The 19,217-nt window shown below is 41.7% G+C and overlaps 1 long non-coding RNA gene across 1 annotated transcript in view; it reads right to left on the bottom strand.

Moving 5' to 3' along the window:
- Positions 1-19,217, bottom strand: part of LOC307263613 — a 59,601-nt gene that overhangs the window by 10,378 nt on the left and 30,006 nt on the right. The window contains exon 3 of the long non-coding RNA XR_013845282.1: positions 6,358-6,419. This is a non-coding gene — a long non-coding RNA (uncharacterized lncRNA). The remainder of the gene's footprint in view (positions 1-6,357; positions 6,420-19,217) is intronic.

The following is a 19,217-nucleotide window of genomic DNA, read 5'->3' as shown; positions in this document are numbered from 1 at the left end:
TCCCTTTCTGATCCAGGTGACGCTCGGCCAATAGTTTCACAACACACGGGGCCGACACGTTAACGCCACTCTGAGCATTTTAACCCTCCTTCATGACACAAGTGATTTCCAATGACGACACACTGACATTCAGCATGTTTGATTAATTGGTTCCTATAGGGCCCTTGGGATGTGTTTCCGTTTGAAAAGAATTTGACCAAAAAAAAAAAAAAAAACTTTTCGGAGCCTTGAAAAATTAGATCCAAACATGCCTCCAGCCCGCAAGCATGGCCACTGAGCAAAGATGCCCTGGCATGGGATAAAATATCAGCCGCAGTAACAGAGTTTTCCTATTGACACTGATCACAGCGTGTCAAACCCTCTTGATTGCAAACATCCTTCAACGACACATGTGAAATAGCACACACACACACACATACTTTAACACACATTAATGCATCGGAGCACAAGCCTAGAAGCACACTACTGCATGCGACCATGTGTGTACGTATACTGCCCATGCACACATTGACGAATCGCGCAAAAAACTCCTGATGTAAATGTCAGGGACTGGAGGGTGGAAAAAGGTGGGTTGGGGATCACCATCAAGGCTAATCCTGCCAAGGATTAGGAGCAGGCAAATATCACCAATAATAAACAAATGACTAACATTCCCTGTCTGTGTGGTTAAAGGCCCCAGGGCTCCAGCTAGAACCCAACAGGGTCTGGATCCAATCCCTGCTGTTTATCAGTGTGAGTAGGAGCGGCCACTTGTGAAACCTCCATGACAAATACTCAGGGAACAAACCCAGAATGGCAGAAACAGAGGAGTGCAACCAGTCACTCCTTCCACTTTCATTTACAGCTCAGACCTCAGAGTCCTTAGCTCGATATTGCCTTTTTATTACCCCTACATTACTCACTCTGCTTTTCTTCTTAGCCCTATTCTGTGGGGTGATAATTGGATTTTGTACCAAAGAAAATTGAACAACACCAGCTATCCTATGTCATTTATTCAGATTGACACGGTTGAGTTAGCAAGCATACAGTTGAGTTAGCAAGCATACAGATGTTAAAGGCAAGTTTAATGATATCATGTCAGTAACTAGAGATCTGTGATGTTTATGCAGAGGGAAAGCAAATGAGTTGTCATGACTTGGGAAAACACACTTCAGAGGGGCATCAAATTCTTTTAAAGTTGAATTTGTATTTATTACATGATTGCATGCAGTTTAATACATTTAGGAGCAGGGATTGAGAACAATGATTAAAGCAGTGCTGAAACTATGAGATTAAAGCTCTGGTTTATTCACAGATAACTAGCCTCATGTGTAGCACTAGCCTAGCGCTACACTGCTTTAGTAGTACATGTGTACATTTGTTTGTTTGCTGAACTATATGTCATTGCTTTTCTTTTGTTTGTCCGTTACTTGGCAACGCCGTTGTATATAACATGATTGTACGAGCATGAATAAAAAACTGTAAAAAAAAATAATAATTAAAAAATCGAAACGGTACCTGTTGGCCAGATGTCCGAATTTTCCACAAACTTGCAAATATGACCAACTTACGTAACAACACTAGGGAAACAGCCACTCACCAACCCAACGCCAGATTGATTTGATTCACTCGATACAATTGTGAGATGTGAGTGGTGATTCTGGGGGTTTGGAACCATGCTACAAAATTCCTGATGCTCAAGGGGCTGAAGGGATTTTATGACAAAAGAAGTCAACGTGGGAAAAGACAGCAGAGGCAGCAGATCTGTTTAGCATTATTGACAAAATATTGATTGCTCGTCTAGGCATCACCATGGAGATTATTGCAGAGGAATGTTGGACAGATAAAGCAATGGGTCATAAATTCCCGTAAGTAGTAACAGGGTTGGTTAAGCGGCAGACCGAGATCAAAGGTAAAACGGTGAAAGCAGGTTGTAATGTAAAGTGCCTCCACTGGAAATGCTGGCACAGCACGTTTCCCTCCATCTCTTCTGCTCTCTCTATTGTCTTATGGGACACCAGATGAGATGTTCCACTAATCTTAACGTGGGTGGATGTTCAGAGGCCTAAATCTTACTCTGTACATGGGTGTGTGTGTGTGTTTGTGTGTATTTGTGGGTGTGTGCTGAGGAGTAAAGTTTTCCCCCTTTGCTTTTAATCCAGCTATTTTGTTTCGGTCCAATGTCCAGATTTAGGGTGGAAAAAGTGCTGAGACGTCCTTCTCAGTCAGTCCGTCTGGCTCACAGTGCTTTTTTACCTGCTGAGCTCAGAGACTCACCAAGCCTTGAAGGACACTGTCCCCGAGAAAAGCATGTCCCTGGCCTGCACAAAAGCCATCTGGGGTGCGGTTGAGAGGATTTGGGCAACAAAATAACTCTTTCAATGTGCACTCTGCGTGGTTCTGACTGCAGGGCGCTGAGGTCGCCAATACTAAAAGACTCTTACTGGACCCTCCTCCTTCTCCTTCTAATCCTGCCCTACATGACTGACTCCGACTGAAAGCACCACACGCAAGAGGTGGGAGCCAGGAGCACTGTGAGATTGAAAAAGAGACCACCTGCTCATCAAAACTAAATTGCAACTCACTGAAGGCAATGGGAGGGAATAGAGAGACTGAAAAGGAAGGGAGCAATTGAAAAAAAAAAGAGTAAGAATAAAGAGAACGACAAGTCACTGCTCTCCCTCTGTGATCTTGGCAGACAAAAGAGCAAATTACATTTCTGCGTAATGGCACCCGGGGGTCAACGTCGGCATAGGGTCCCCACACTCTCAGTACTGTTTGTGCGCAAAAAAAAAACATGTTGATATTGGTTCCCACAATAGAGCCAGAGAGGTGCACGCCGGCCCTATACCTTTCAGCCTTTCATCTTGGCTTCTTTTGTATTCCACTACACTCACGTCTGTTGTCTCTCTCCCTCTATTGGGGCGGAATTGGCTGTTATTATTCCAAACAGCATTACTTTTGTATTAATGCCACAGGTCTCACGACTGTGCACTTGCAGGGAAGCCGGGTCTGGAGAGAGCTGCAAAGCAATCTCCCTAGATAAAAGCTCAGTGGAGAGCTGTATGCAAGCCAGACCGTTGGACAGACCTTCATCCTCCCTCCTCAATCTCAGAGAGAGGTGCAGGCAGATATGGCTTTAATCTTAGCACTCTTGAGTCACACAGAAACATTTGAACCGACAGCAGCACTCAGAAATCACTTCAGTTTGGCAGCCACCAGTCAGAACAAAACAAAATTGTACTATTGTTTGAAAAACTAAAAATCTCTATAATATTTTAAAATTGGATTAGATTAAAAATATCCATTATGAAACATTTGTGTTGTTTTTTGTAAATCAAAGGGGACCATATTTTAGAGTTAAAAACTCTTCAGGTCATGAAACGGTTTATGAGTGTGCACTCTCCATTTCTACTGAAGCTCATGTTGCTGGTGTTGTGGTGGTACGACGTATGTACTTGGAGCCGAGGCCGTTTCCCAAAAGTCAGCCATGTGCAACAAGTTATTTTAAAGGTGGTGTGGAGAGCTGACGTGTGGCCAGGCCCAGACCCAGGGCAGGGCAGCGGCTGGGGTCCTCGGCTTAGCGCCTCAAGCCCCCTCGCTCCAATGGTCACACAGCATCAGCTCCCGGCCCCAGCCCCGGACACTGATTTATGGGACAGGGGGGGGATTACCATCAAACCAGCCGTGAGGACCACCCAGATGGTGGCACAGGACGGCGGCCGCACAAACACACACGGGCACACATGAGCGCAAGTTCAAATATACTTATACATTAACACACAGCACTTGCATCATTTTCACAAAGATATCCACAGAGATCTACACACTTCTTTAAATATTTACTTAAACACACACGCAGAAATCTCACTCATTTTTTAAGATGTTCAATATCAAAGATTAAAACTTTCTGGAAAGAGAAAAAAGATGAAAAGCTGCACATGCCATTGGTAATTGCTGTGTTAACCACTGCAGTGCAGCGGGAGGGATTAGTTTGCTGAGGCTTCATCATTACCACAAAGCGAGGGAGCCAGGTTTGCTCATCTAGGGTTCATATTTATCCACAGGATGTGCCTGGTTAGAAATAATTTAACTGAAGCACGTCATGCTATTTCTATTTCTTCTCACGTCAGTTTGCTGCATAATGCCCGATTGAAGAGTGACGACTTGAGTCATGTTCTATCTCAATTGACCACAAGCGTTTTCCACATATTGGAAAATTGGTAACATTAACAACTTGATAGTGATGTTTTATAGCTTTGCTTTTGACTTTTTCAATGCAGGTCTGAGCTCCTCTCGTTTCCCCAGTCCGGACACACACACAATATAGCCTTAATACTTTTCAACCAGGTCACATTTTCATCCAAGAACACATGCAAATGCACTGAGCAATAGATGGGGGGGAAAAAAAACTAAAGAAAAAGCACATATTTCTCACTTGCTAGGGCACAGCAGAACTCAATCTTTAGGCACCGGTTGGATGAGCTGAACAATAAGAGTCAATGACAAATCGGACATGGTGCATTCCTTGAGCAAACACTCACCTCATAACGGGAGACAGGTAGGCAAACACTCACCTGCCCTAAGCTAATAACGCGTGTGGAAGCAAACACACACAAACACACGCTCTCACACTTGCACACACTTGAGCTTGTCGATATGTTGAGACAATGACGGGAATTAGACTTTGCAAAAACGGTGTTAGCTCAAAGATATGAACAGATTTGCTAATAAAAACAAAAGAACAAAAACAGAAACAAAAATCCCGGCTCAGTGAGAGCCAAATACAAAAAGATTTTATAAGAAAATCACCAAAGAGGAGTGCCACTGATCTGAGTGTCTTTGTGCTGTTTTACTACTGCTACGTGAAGCATGGAAAGAGACTGGTACACAACTGTAATGTATATGATAGGCCTGCTCTGTTTAGGGTTTCTCTTAATCATTGCAATGCAAAAATAAACAGAAATTTTGTTTTTTTAACCAATGCCATCACAATGGCTGCAGGAGGGGGATTAAAGCGACTTACGCAGTATGTATTTCATAATAACTTGCACATTATGAGCCACATGTCTGTGTGTGAGTGTGTGTGTGTGTGTGTTTGTGTGTGTGTGTGTGTGTGTGTGTGTGTGTGTGTGTGTGTGTTTGTGTGTGTGTGTGTGTGTGTGTGTGTGGGTGTGTGTGTGTGTGTGTGTGTGTGTGTGTGTGTGTGTAAATTTGTTTGTGTGCAACCATGTTTCAAAAAACGTCTGCATGCCCGTGTGTCAGGAAATTATTGATGACCGTACTCACTTTCCTACCAAACAAAACACACACATTTTCCCCCTCAGGGCCTTCTTTCCCAGCAAAGCAGAGCAAAACTTCAAGTGACGGCAGCAGCGCTTTCGCTTGGTGGGATGCGCCATCAAGACTTCCTGATCATGTGATGCCTTTTGATTGGACGCTGAAAGGCGGAGAGGATGGAGAGGAGAGGGGGGAGTGGTGGAGGGGAGCTTGCTGGCAGTGGACACATGAGAGAAAACAAATTCCTGCCTCATCGCCATGGGGATGAGTTAACAGTCGTGGGGGGAGGGGGGGGCGCAGAGAGGGCCAGGGGTTGTGGGGCACAGGCTGACCTGCTGTAGTTAACAATTCATCCCCGTATCCGGCTCCCAAATGATTGGGCAAACATGGAGCGCGCAGAGTCAAAAGGGCCCCGAGGGGCTGAGAGAGGGGCATCACCCTGGGGTGACACGCTGACAGGCACACACTGGTTGGTAGAGGGTGGACCAGCTGAGAGAGGGAGTATTGGGGAGAGGGAGGGAGGGGGGGGAGGGGAAGGGCAGTGCGGATGGGACGGTGGAGAAGGGGCTAAGTACATTGAGTTTACCACAGGCTACAGCACAGCCACAACACAGAATTGCTGGCTGTATGGTTTTGTAAAGCAGTGTAATTAAATGATTTGTGTTACGATGCCATTTTGAGGATGAGAACAGTCTTTAAGTGCACCACAACAAACATGACCCAGTAAAGTCTGTCTAAATTCCTCGTGTTAAGCTAAATAATTAACAACATTTGGCTGCCAGTTGTGCCAACCGTTAAAGTAGGAGTTGCGTCAGTTTTACAAGCCTAAAAAACCACAGTAACACTATAAGTCGCTGGCATACATCTGCTGTGTAACAGATACTGCAAACATTTACTACAATCGGGGGGTTGGAAGAAAGGATAAACACTACTAGTGCACACGAAAAAGCTCGGGGATCAAGATATAACATCACCTTATGGCATCTTAATGGGGACACATGGTAAAGCACATTAACATAGCAGGGATTTACAGGAGAGAACTTCCACACATGCACACTGAGACTATTCTGTGGTGTCTTTAGAAACATATATACTCACCAGAAGATCCCAGGGAAGCAATGAAAGGTTGGTATCTCATTCCAAGAATTTGGATTCCTTCACTGGAGAAAAAGAAGAAAAAAAAATCAAAGAGGACAAACGTCACTAACACACACCAACAATATAGTATTACATTGCTATAGCTGCTTAACTCTTCAGCCTCCATTTCCTCAGCTGGGTTCATTTAGGTAGAAACAGTGTTAGAGCGTTTAATGGGCAATGCGGATGGAAAAATGATTCAAAGCCTCAACCCACAGCACCAGGTTCCAAAGCACTGACTACTTTACAGTGGAGCAGAGCGCCACCCGACAATAACTGGTGAGAAAGAAAAAAAACGATCTAGCGACGAGCGGATCTCATCAATGTCACATCACACAGACAGAGAACCACAAGGCTTCAATACATGTCATTACGGCACATTACACTTTATGTAGTGGAAGCTATTATCTCGGTCAGCAGAAGCATGTCATACACAACTTTATGCACCGTCACAACCTGGTTTTACTCATCGGAGTGGCAAAAAAAATCCCATTATCCAATTAGCCACCTCACATTGACGGGCCTTGTAATGCCACCATTTACAACAGGCCTTTCACTGGGCAGTGGTGCAAATAGGGAGTGTAAGCAGAGCGGACCTGTTACTGGCTCTCCACTGCTACCAACGTCAGAGCATAGTGTGTTCCTATAAACACTGCTGAGGCCTGTCTTCTTCTTTTTTTCTTTTTTTTTTAGTGGGAATTAGAATCTAGCTCTATGGTAATCCATCCAACAAATCTTACAAATAAAAACCAGGACTGCATCATTTATATAGTGTGTCTGTCAAGAGAAAAGACAGGAGCAGAAGGGAAGAAAAACAAGGGGAAAAGAGTGAGAGGATAAAAATAGCAGATGTGTTAGAGAGAGTCACTTCTCGAAAGGTGTGTCATTCAGGGAGTTTGGGACGAAAGCCTTTGGCCGTGGCCGAGGTTCTAAATATAGCTTTTTTACTAAAATAAAAAAGTGAGTTCAGTCCCTGGCGCTGGAGCTTTTTCTCCTCCCATTTCATGACCTCAATGGTGCAGCCGACGTCACTCATGACGAAATACAAAAACCATATAAAACAACAACAGAGAAAAGAAAAAAGGAAACTTTTGAGTACATGAGGAAACAACCGCAACTTAATGTTCCCTGTAAATGATCCTATTATGGGCCATCCAAGTCCAAATCAACAGAGAAAGAAATATGGCTCGGGCACACATTCTAAATTTAGAACAGAGTATATGAGCAAATGTTACTTTTTTCACAGAACAACTTTAAACTACTTACTTTTTAAGTTTCTATTAATGTATACCTCGACTGTGTATCTTCGAGAGAATAAAGGATGTATGACGCATGTTGAAAGCAACAGTGTTTGTTTACTGTATCCGTACATGTCGGGGGGGGGGCTGTACCTGTGTGTGGCAGGCTGGGGAGGATGCCCCTGGGGCCAGGCTGAGGAGTAAGCGAAGCAGAAGTCACCATCTAAGCTGGAAAGCATGCGAGTATCAGGCCTGTAACTAAAACACAAGCGTAAACACGGCGATGTTAGGGATTACACCCTGAAATACCGCCGCAGGAAACCACAGACAGCACAGGTGTAACCACCGCCACCGACACATTCTTCCCCATCTCTGTTCTGCCAGGGGAGGTGTGACTGACAGCTCATCATCTACCCTGTTTGGCTGCGTGAAAACTTGTGTAAACATCCGCAGGCATGTTGTATGTCTGTGTGTGTGTGTGTGTGTGTGTGTGTGTGTGTGTGTGTGTGTGTGTGTGTGTGTGTGTGTGTGTGTGCGCGTGTGTGTGTGTGTGTGTGTGTGTGTGTATGTGTGGACTGTGGACACACAGAGGGATTAGAATGGCCTAATGTCATGTCGTGGAAGCCCCGCGGCACAATACCGCACATTCTCTCAGAGACCTTTCCCTTCAAGAAATGGCTGATTAATTCATTCATACATTTCATAGAATTTTGTCTCAGTTTCCTCTGATCTGATCAAGCGTAAGGAATACAGTATGTACTATGAGCGATGAAGCCATGACAAGGGAAAAGGAAAGCACATTTCCTCAGTAAACAGCACCCTCTAGAGCAACACACATTCAACCTTGCACCTCACTCTAACCTCAAATGAACAGCAGGGAATCATACTCAAAACTGTAGATTTTTTCAGTAACAATTACTTCATGCGAAATGAAAGAAATCCTATCAGTGTTGTGCCATTAATTGTTCCAAATGGGACCACGGAAGCTCACAGGCTTATGATTTTTTTTTTCTTTTATTTGAAAGATACCAAATAAGCAAGTTGTCTTGATCATTGACTTATTTCTGAGCCACGCATGACTGTGTGATCACAGGGATGATATTGTAGTAAACCACACATTTTTTCCCAGTGTGAGTTGATAATGAGGCAGGCCAGTATTAAGATGTTTGCTTTAATCGTGTCCAGCAGGGTTATTAGGTGAGGTTTACAGTACACGAGAGAGATTTAAGGTAGGCCACGCATGACAGAAAGACCTGAGGAGGCCAGCGATAAGCCAGCTACCCACTAGTGAGAAATATGAGCGCACAGTAGGACATGAAACCCAGCAAAACAAACTTCTCTCTCTCTCTCTCTCTCTCTCTCTGTGTCTTTCTTTCTCTCTCTCTCTCCCTCGCTCTCTCTGTTCGCCTCAAATAATGTTACACAACCACAAAGGAATGCCATCGTATATCAGAGACAGATTTAAAACAAGTGGAAATGAAATGAACAGTAAAAAGAGAGGAATCGCAAAGGGGGGGATCCAGAAGCAGTAGGTGCCATTTGGTTTCTTTATGTTTATATAAAAGGACAACATGGTGGGGAGCGCTCGCTTGGCAATGTACTGTAAAAAACTCACACAGTGACACACACACACAGCAATGAATGACACACAAGTCCAGACACATACTGCCCTACAAAGGAGAAAGGCAGTAACTCAATTTTTTTCAAAAATGAGTTATTATCATTTTTGTGCCATTGAAGACATCCTTTGTCATGTGGACAAATATCTTTTCTCAAATGTGTTCTATTTTGGAGAAAATAGGGGGTCGTTATTACAGTAACTTCAAAAAGCCCGTCTGAAACCAAGGTAAAAGACAGTAACTCAGAGTTACTGTATTCTTCCTTTGTTTTTCGGTGCTGAAGCAAGAGTTACTGAACTTCACCTTTGTTTTGCCTCACATAAAAAGGAAATTACTGTTTTTCAACAATTTAACATTGATTGATTTATGTATTTCTGCCTACTATCCCTCTCAGTTCCTTACAGAAATCAAGTTTCTAAAATTGTATATCCGATCAAGGCACTATCTTGCTTGCTAGCTAGCTAAGCCTAACCTAGCATTACCTTTGCTTGCGATTACACAGAGAGCACCAAGCTAATGTCAGACAGCAGACAACAGCCTTTTACATACTCCTGTTAAATCAGTTTCATTTAGGACTTCAGAGGGGTTTACTAAACTTTTGTTTTAACTGTCAAGGTTGATAGATAAATTTAAAATATTCTCAAGTTATAAGGCAAAGCCCACCCTGTTAACACATTTTATTTTAAATAAATATTAGTAGTTTCAAAATGCTCAAAAACCTCCCAAAAGCCTTGATATAATTTGATTTTTAAAAGTTACTTTGACACGTAAAAAAGTGTACAATAATGCTATATTATAATAATAAATGGTGTAAATAAATAATATCAATAATAACAATAACGTAAAGAATAACAGTAAAATATAGCCTACAATTTCATTGTACAATATAGGCCGATCATTATCAAACTAAAGATGTATTCACATTGGTCATTAAACAGCTTTTTAAAGCTAAGGTTTCCATATAAAATGGAAGTTACTGCCTTTTGCTTTGGTATGACACAGTTTGTTTTTGTAAGCTTTGCAAAGGAAGAATACAGTAACTACCAAATAAGGGTCAATGATCAAATCAGAGGTAAATATGAATATGTAGAAAAAATTACTTAATATAAAGCTAAGGAATGGCCACATATTCAATGATCTGCCTGCAAATATTTTGGCTGGACAGGAGGAAAACTTTAAAGTCATTTTTCTCAGTTTGGAACTCTCGGGAGTTACTGCCTTCTTCCTTTGTAGGGCAGCATACACACCTAACTGCCTCACCACACATGCTTACATAAACTAAATCAGGCTGAGGCGCACGGTTGTGTGTGCACCAACCAACCAGGCAGCACTGCACGTGTTCCTCTAGAGTTTTTTTCCATGCCATTAATGTTTCGATACGTTTTGTTGGAATTCAGGGAGCACTTGAAAAATCCATCATTTTATGAGCTTTTAAACTTATTCATAGAATTCCAGCTTTTTTTTTCCGTGCATTTGACCCAACACATATAGTATAGTAGCGCTCAATTAGGCGGGCATACAGAGCCTGAAATGAGGCTTGTGCTACTCAAACATGACATAGAGCACCATCAGTTCTTAAAAAGACCAGAGTTGCATTGATAAACAATGCTGTTTCCTGGATGTAGATAATGGAAAGTCATTCATTAAAAAGGTGCACTGTGTAACTTTTGGTGTGTCAGAGAAGTGAACATTTTCTAAGGTATATTCTCATAACCGAATAAACAAACTCTATACTACCAGAAAAATGATATCCCCGGAACACAGTTTGAAGTTAGAAAAGCTTCCTGAAAAGTCACTGTTTCTCTGTTGTTCAGCATGGCCCACAGTTTTGTTCACTGGCATTTTCTAGTCTTGCGTTTGGTTCCAGGTGCCTCAAATCATTTTGTTGATGATATAATTATTACTACATGTAGAGAAAATATGTTTTGTATGACTATGACTAACTGCATGCTCTGCAAATGTAAACACATCACCCTCCCCTGAAATTGTTTAGTGCACCTTTAAGTATACTTAAAATATAGTTCTATCATGAACATTTTGAGAAACCTATTAAAACAAAGCCAAAATGGAGCCGGGATGTGTCACTGTGATGTTATTTACCCTACGAGGCTGAAGCATTTTGATAGTAAAACTAAAATTGGACTCGTTTTTACGTCAATATTATTCATGTCATTTTCATTCAGCTTCACCACATAAACCGCAAAAATTTAAAGATTAAAGCAAACCATTCACACATCCTTTTACAGTGCACAGTGGGTTACGAAAATGTGTGTGTGTGTGTGTGTGTGTGTGTGTGTGTGTTTGTCTATGTGTGTATCAAGTTAGCAGAAGGTCAGAGTGGTGAAGTATTAGAGCACTGTTTGCTTTCTTCCATGTACTCTTGGGGACCAGCCTGTTTGAGAGTTTGAACAGTGACGTGTGAAACCTGTTAAAAAACAGGACATAGCACCGCTCTGTTTGCTGAATGGACTGCCATTACAAAACAAATCCCTCCGCCTGCATTCCTCCTGTCCATCAAACCCTGTGTACCTGTTGAACAAGATATGACAGAGAGCGGAAAAAAGGTTGTTACAGGAAGCTCTACTTAACTGAGTGGGTGACTTGCAATTTGTTCAAAGGTTTGTCAGCTCTCCTGACCTTCATATCTGACCCAGGGAAGCAGGGCACGCATCCACACGTTTGCATGAATGTAAACTGTCTTTCTCTCTCACCTGGAAGTATCAACACTTGCACACTTATAGAGACATATACTCAGTCCCAAAGCCAGACCCACAGGCCAACCCAGGTGGGCTTATGTGTAAATGAATTATTAGAAAATAATAAATATCAATAATTACTATGGTTTATATATATATATATATATATATATATATATATATATATATATATATATATATATATATATACATATATATATATGCATTTTAACTATATTTTGTTCATGCAGGGGAGTCTGAATCTGAATCCGGTCCAAGCCTTCTTGCAACAACAGAGCAATAGGCCTAGAGACATAGAAACATGACAAGACACACTCCCATATTACACAGACACAGTCTGAAAAAGCTTGTGCTGCTCATGATAATCAAGACAATATATATTGCAAGGCCTGGGAAAGGTGGGATGTAATACAATGAAAAAAAAAACCTTACACCTAATATAGCTCTGTCACCTAGGGGTAGGGTGTTTTCAAATTTAAATCGGTATCATTGTATTCTTTTATTTCCTTAATTAATGTCGGGAGGTTAAAATGTGATGATACAGTCTGTTTTCTCATTTTGTATATCACGGTAAAACGAATAAGTACCAATTTTGGACTGTTAATCAGCTCGGGAAACATTTTTTATTTTTCTATAAACATAGATTCCCACACAATTATTTTCATTGTTTGTCACTGTTGTGTATTTCATTAAACTACTGTTTTGATCTGTAAACCACTGAAAACAGAAGAAAAACAGGGAACATGTCTGTAAAATGTCCAGTTTTTTTTCCCACCAGCAGTCCTGAAACCCAAATATACTTAATTTACTATAATGTAATCAATGATAAAATAGCTGCACAATTACTTGATCTTTACAATATGTTTGACACATACTGAGTGAGTTACGCTTTTGATGCGAGGTGTGCATGAAAGTCACCTGTAGTGCTGTAGTGTCACGATAGATGAACACCTTAATGCAACACACCTTTTCACAATAGTACCCTTTCTCTGCCATCTATTATGTCAAACATTTTAATGATCTTTATCAGTAAATAACCAACATGCTCTTATGCAACATGTGCCCATGAAAAGAGTCTGATGGATCTGATAGTAAAAAACTGGGGCGACACTGGGTGGAAAATCTATCAACTGGAACATATGAAAGGGGAGCGAGAGAGGCACCGCAAAGATTCCAACCCCCTTCCCCGCCCTGCCATCATCCCCGTATCAGACAAGCCATTTGGGGAAGAACTGGATGTGATTTGTATGTGTGTTTTTGAAGAGGGGTGCTCATAAACAGCCATGAAAGGGGCCCCCTCTATTCAGCCCCGCCAGCAGAGATGCGCTTCACTGGGCCGGCCTTTTGTTTTCCCCTGTTCACAAAACCTTAAGCATAGGGGGGAGAGGGAAGGGCTCGATTCTCTGGATGTGTGCAGGCCCAAATGATGCCATTAGATTGGGTGCCCGCTTTTGGGTGAAAAAAAAGGCTTCAGTAGCGTTTGAAGTGATTTAAAGATGCAAGAGAGAGCCTGCCTGCTAAATCCTGTTTGGGAATAACACTGGGCTGGAGGGGGAGAATGGGGAGGTAAAGTGCCAAGCGCTAGTGATCATTCTATAGTATGCAAAATTGCTCTCAACTCCCTGAGTGCATGTGGATGTTAAAACAAAAGAGGTGGAACATTCCTTTAGTCACGTGACGAGGGTCAATGTGCTGCGGTGGTGCGTGGGGTCAGGAAGTTCACCAAACTTCCCACGCTGCCTCGCACCATACCATCATGGATATAAAGCCCGTAACGCTCTTCAATATTGGTGAGATAATTTTTTGTTTCCAAACAGGGCTTGTGCTCGCATGGGGATGAACCATCAGAAAAAAAAAAATACATGACTTCCTCATCAGCATGACAACCAATAACAGACCCAGGATGAAAGTATGACTAAGAAAAAAATGTTTAAGAAAATAATAGCTTGAATCCCAGAGAATGTGTGTCAGGTATGTTAGCAATGTCCCAGTGTTTCCACAACTCAACAGCTGCAGGTAAAGTCATCTATCCATACTGCAGCACCAATGCAAAAAAGACAAAGCCTTTTGCAAAGCCTCTCAAGCAGTCTTAAAACCCCTCTAGTCAAGCAAGCAGGTGATAATTTGACAATGACACAGTGGCAGCCAATGGCATGGAGCATGTCATCATGGTGCCCGTTTGTCGACAGCAACCTAATAGGCATGAGAACCTGACAGTGTCAACAAAGGGACAGTGCCAAACAAAACCACTTGTAGTGAGTGAGAGGGCTCCTGCACAAGGCAAGGTCCTGTTCCACTATACACTCATTTACAGTTACAGTCACTCTCCTTGACATCTCAGCTATCAGGAAGAACATCTTGTGTTTGTTTTTGTTTCGCAAATAATTATTTTTAGGCAGACACCCACGCTTGAGCTCAGGTGACTTGAATTCTTTCGGACAATTCTTTTACGTAGTCAAGTTTAGAACGTATTTTGTGGTCTGGTGTTTAAGACTGACGAGAGCAGCCCCAGTGCTTTCCACACACAACTTAGGCAGGTAGATAAAATGGACATACTGTATGAATGAGTCTTATTTTAGAAATATGATTATTTACATGCAATTAGTAATGCAATTACTGGAGGTTTTACCAGGTTATCCTCTTTCTTTCTTTTTTTTAACAAGTGTTTGTTCATACTTGTTGTATGTTAACATTAAAAAACACATCAGCTTGGTTATCTTCTTTTGAAAAGACTTGAAAAAAGAAATCCTGTTCATGGCTGTATATGATTATACAGTCAGGTACATGGGATTTCTGGAAAGTGAACCTCCTGTACCAACGCTCGGCAATCTTGCTACCAAACTTGGCTGAAAGGTAATACAGAAGTATCGGGATTATTGTAATCTGTAAAAAAAAAAAATCATTAGAATTCTTTATTTGTACACAGCAGGTGAGCGACGCTTGCATGGAAAAACATTGAGCGACTCTCATTGGCTTACAAACTGATGGGTTTTCCCCCCACCCACTCTGGCCTGTTTGTCAGCTGTCTGGCCTGCCAGGCAATATCAACTCTGATTGCACATGACAGGGCAGTCAAATGCCCTAAATACCTTACTTATCAGTTCTCATTAGTACCACAGTTTGAAAAAGTTTGAGATAAAGCTCCCGCTGTAGACTACAGTAAAGTCTCTGGGATGTATGGGCGGTAAGTTAATGTGGACACACTCTTTTCTTCTACACGGGCACCGGTCACATGGACAGTTACTGCTTATTGCACATTGTAAATATGTTTCATCACATTTCACATTTCATTTGAACTTATCTACTTTTTACTTTCTATTTTATTTTATACATACTGTTTTATATTGTACAGAAAATGATTTTGCACTACTTAGTATTTATAACTTATCTTATGTAAATATTGTTTATGTTTATCTTGTTTATCTTATTTAACTCGTTTATCGTTCCAACGTGGGCCAGAGATACACGCCATTTTGATTCTGATGTATGTCTTGCATGTATCAAAACTGACAATAATAGACTTTGACTTACTTAATTAAGGTCAAACATTCCTCTTTTGCCTCTTGGAAAGGATACAGAGGCTACTAAGTGACTTTTCAATTCCAGAACAAACACATGGCCAACACTGAGCCCTACGAGGAAGCTTAAACAATGAGCAGAAATGCTGTGAGGAGAAATGTGATCATGACACCTCTGCAGCCGCTCCTTGAGAGCTTCAGAGTATTATGTATCCCACATTGCACTGCACTGTGTGGTTGGTATGTGAAGGATATTAAAATGAAACCCTATTCATCAAAATCTAGGTTTATGAGAATGATACCATGCAATGCCATCCTTCTGGAATGCAGCCACACTTGACAGACTGCAGAAGTCCACAAAAATAAACGTAATATATGTAATGTAAAAAAAAAAGAATATTCCGATTTAAAGTAGTATAATGCGATTCTTGATAGGACTCATTTATACGGTGTGTTTTAAATATAACAGATGCGGTTTTCTACTGGTAATTTCTACTTGTATTGGTAATGCTTCGTTGTGAGGGCAACAGGATCCCAAAAGATGAAACTATAACTTGGGTAAACCCTGGAGGCCATGATGTCAGTGGAAGTCTCTACCGGTGTGATATGGGTCCTGTGGGCTCCTGCTGATAAGATTGAGGAACCAGTCATGAGGAGACCCTCAACAAACTGCATGTTGGCTAACAATGCAGCCTCAGTGCTAGCTATCGAGCCATCTCACCACAGACCACATGTGGGCTAGTCGGACACAGGTAATCAGGGCTGTCAGAATGGGACCAGCTCCTCTTTCAGAAACCCTATACAGTATACGCTACCATCTCCTCCCTGTGCAACTATTTATTTCGAACATACAAGAGAGAAACTTGAACATGGACATATTGTTAGGGGCTGGACCAAATTATTTGAATATGTGTTTGTTAAGTTAGTGTTCAGAGCTCAATTTACTATTCGGAATATTGCATAAGTTGCTTAAACTTCAATACATTCTTTCAGCAAATAATACAATTTAGATATACAAGTTATACAACAAATCAAACGCTAATTTAAAATTAATTCTCAAATTATTTAAACTTTGACCTAGTTTGCCGCTGACCTTTCAAAGCGCAACACCAGTTAGATACCAGTTGTAGGTTATGTGACAACACCAGAATTAAAATAAAAGCAACACCAAGCACAGTAGAGAGAGAGAGATGGAGGAATAAATAGATTATTTGTTTTCCTTAATATATATAACACAACATTAGTGCGATCTCGGAAGGAAAATCAATGCTTGCCACAAGGTATTAAATCATCAACAAACTACTGTCCCGTGCCACAAACTCCATCTCATTGGAGTTATTATGTTGCTTTTGATGGTGTGTTTGATTATTAATTTCCAATAATAATAGCTGGGCCCTTTGGTACGGACTGACTTTGTGCTGCGCTTAGCATTGTCATGAAGCAAGCATTCGCACCTTCTCCCAATAATAAGTGTCACTCCTCCTTGCACAAGCACTCCACCACAGACTCTCTGTTCAACCGGTTGTCGGTGGCGAAATCACTGTTCATTGTGATGCCCGTTGTCATGGATACGCCCAGGTGTTGCTCACCAGCCCAATGCAAGGAGAATCAGAAAGCTAAAGGCGCTCGCTAATCCTTCTTCATACCACAGTGTGTCAATAATCAGGAATGCACTGCTCTAAACTAAACCATTGTTCCACTGCCAACAAAATCACAAATATAAGCACTGACACTGCCTTCCGGGCACTGCCGTCTCTGGGACTGAAAAAATGAAATGTACTGAAGAGAAACAACAACAGTCAGGAGATGGTATTGAGGGAAGCTTTGATATCTCTCCAGACAGCTTAATACTGTCTAGAGATCATAAAGCTTTTCTTCTACAGCGCATGGGGCGATGTATAGGGATGGACTGTTGGGGATTGACTAAAGAAGTTTGAGAAGTTGCCCTTTTTCTTCATACATTAGGACAGAGTTCCTGCAGGAGGCCAGCTGCTGTCAACAGTTGGAAAGGCTTTGAACTAAGCACTAAGCCCTGAGACAGCAGGACATATCCTCTTCACTTCTTTGAACTCGGCCCCATTAGAGTTCAATTCAGAATTTAAAATTGCAATAGAAAAATAATCTCCCAGGGATTTATATACAGAGGCACTTGACAATAGTGTCTGATCTTTGCGCTTTGCTTGACAAAAGCTACCAAACCAAACTAGCGGTTGCCCGCTGTTGGATTATTTTTCCTATAAGAGGATGAACAACTGGGGGATTCTCAGTAAAGTCATTTGTCTCCTTCTGTCATTACTCTTGTGCATCTTGCTTCATTGGCTTGAATGGTAGCTGACATGTTGAAGAGTCATCTCGACATTAAGCAGCAGCAACTCAACCGTCTAACACAAACCCACAGCTCATTCTTTAAGATCAGACATGCAGATGTTAACAGTGAGTCCATCCTATGTAAGCCAGGACAATAGCTTGCTTGTTGTCTCTCCTACCGTCTGTCTTCTTTTCTGTGTGTGTGTGTGTGTGTGTGTTTTAAATGCTGCGGTATCACAGAACAGAGACACGCAGAAACTGTGCAAACGGATGCGGCCAAAAAGCGGTGAGACCATTGTGGAAGGCCCCGGCACTGAGAAGGTCCTCTTGAGACTTTATACTGTGTGGCGGTGGCTAGCCGCAGCAAGTTCCTTTTTTTCCCCCCCGAGATGCAAGACCCTCGCTGCAAGCCACAACAATGAGCATCTTTGTAGAGCAAACACTATTATCTTTGCACATTACTGTAAATGACAGGAGAGAGAGGGTAGTGTGTCGGAAGATCCCATTTAATGAGATCCAGGTATGTGCTTGTCATAATACGAGAAACTGATTCAAATATCTGCAGAGCTGAGGTCATGGGCCATCCATGTCCCAGTACATGCCAACTGCTCATTTGAGAGCTTCTTCTATACACAAAGTCATTTTCAGAGGTATAACGCCTCGTTTCCACATGTGTACATTCTCGTATGCGATCCAAAAGGATCCGACCAAAAGTCCATTCATTCCTATGTGATTCTCCGTAATGTCCATTTGCCTCCGTAACTCCTCCCCTCCGTAATTTGTCTGTCCTGTTTCTGTCCGGTATCCGTATTATATACGTTCAAATAATTGAACTTTTTATGTGGATTACGGAGAGACCGTATGGAAGTTTTGCTAGGTTAGCTTACATGTGATGTCCTTCCACTCAGTTAATGTTGATTGTCAAGTCAGTTAGATGATTAAAAAGTACTTGTTCATATAGTTTGAACACTTTGTGAATCAGAGTGAATGTTATTCTGCTAAAATATTAAATACTTTATATACGTGATACACTGTATACAGTCGGATCGTTTTGTATCAGTTTGATATCAGTTACAGTAATCATCTGTGTCCTTTTGATATGAAATACAGTCATATTTATTAGTTCAATGACACAAGGGAGAGTGCCCGCGATCGCTGCGGCATCGCCAGAGACACGGACGCCCAGACTCTCTTGAGATTTCCTTCCGTTGGACACTAGACACACCTAAAATGGACACGAGTGACATACGTATGTGGAAACGAGGCGTTAGCTCTGAGGATATGATGTCCGCTAAACCTGATCAGTCTAACTTAATATCCTTTACGGAAAACACCTTCGGATACGATACAAAATGCTTTGGAGACTTAAAGCAACAAAGTTGTGCCAAAGTGAATGGACAGTCCCAACAGCCAATAAGAATA

The sequence above is a fragment of the Ammodytes marinus genome (assembly GCF_949987685.1).
Source record: "Ammodytes marinus genome assembly, chromosome: 16".
NCBI lineage: Eukaryota > Metazoa > Chordata > Actinopteri > Uranoscopiformes > Ammodytidae > Ammodytes > Ammodytes marinus.
This window is presented reverse-complemented; position numbering and strand designations above follow the sequence as displayed.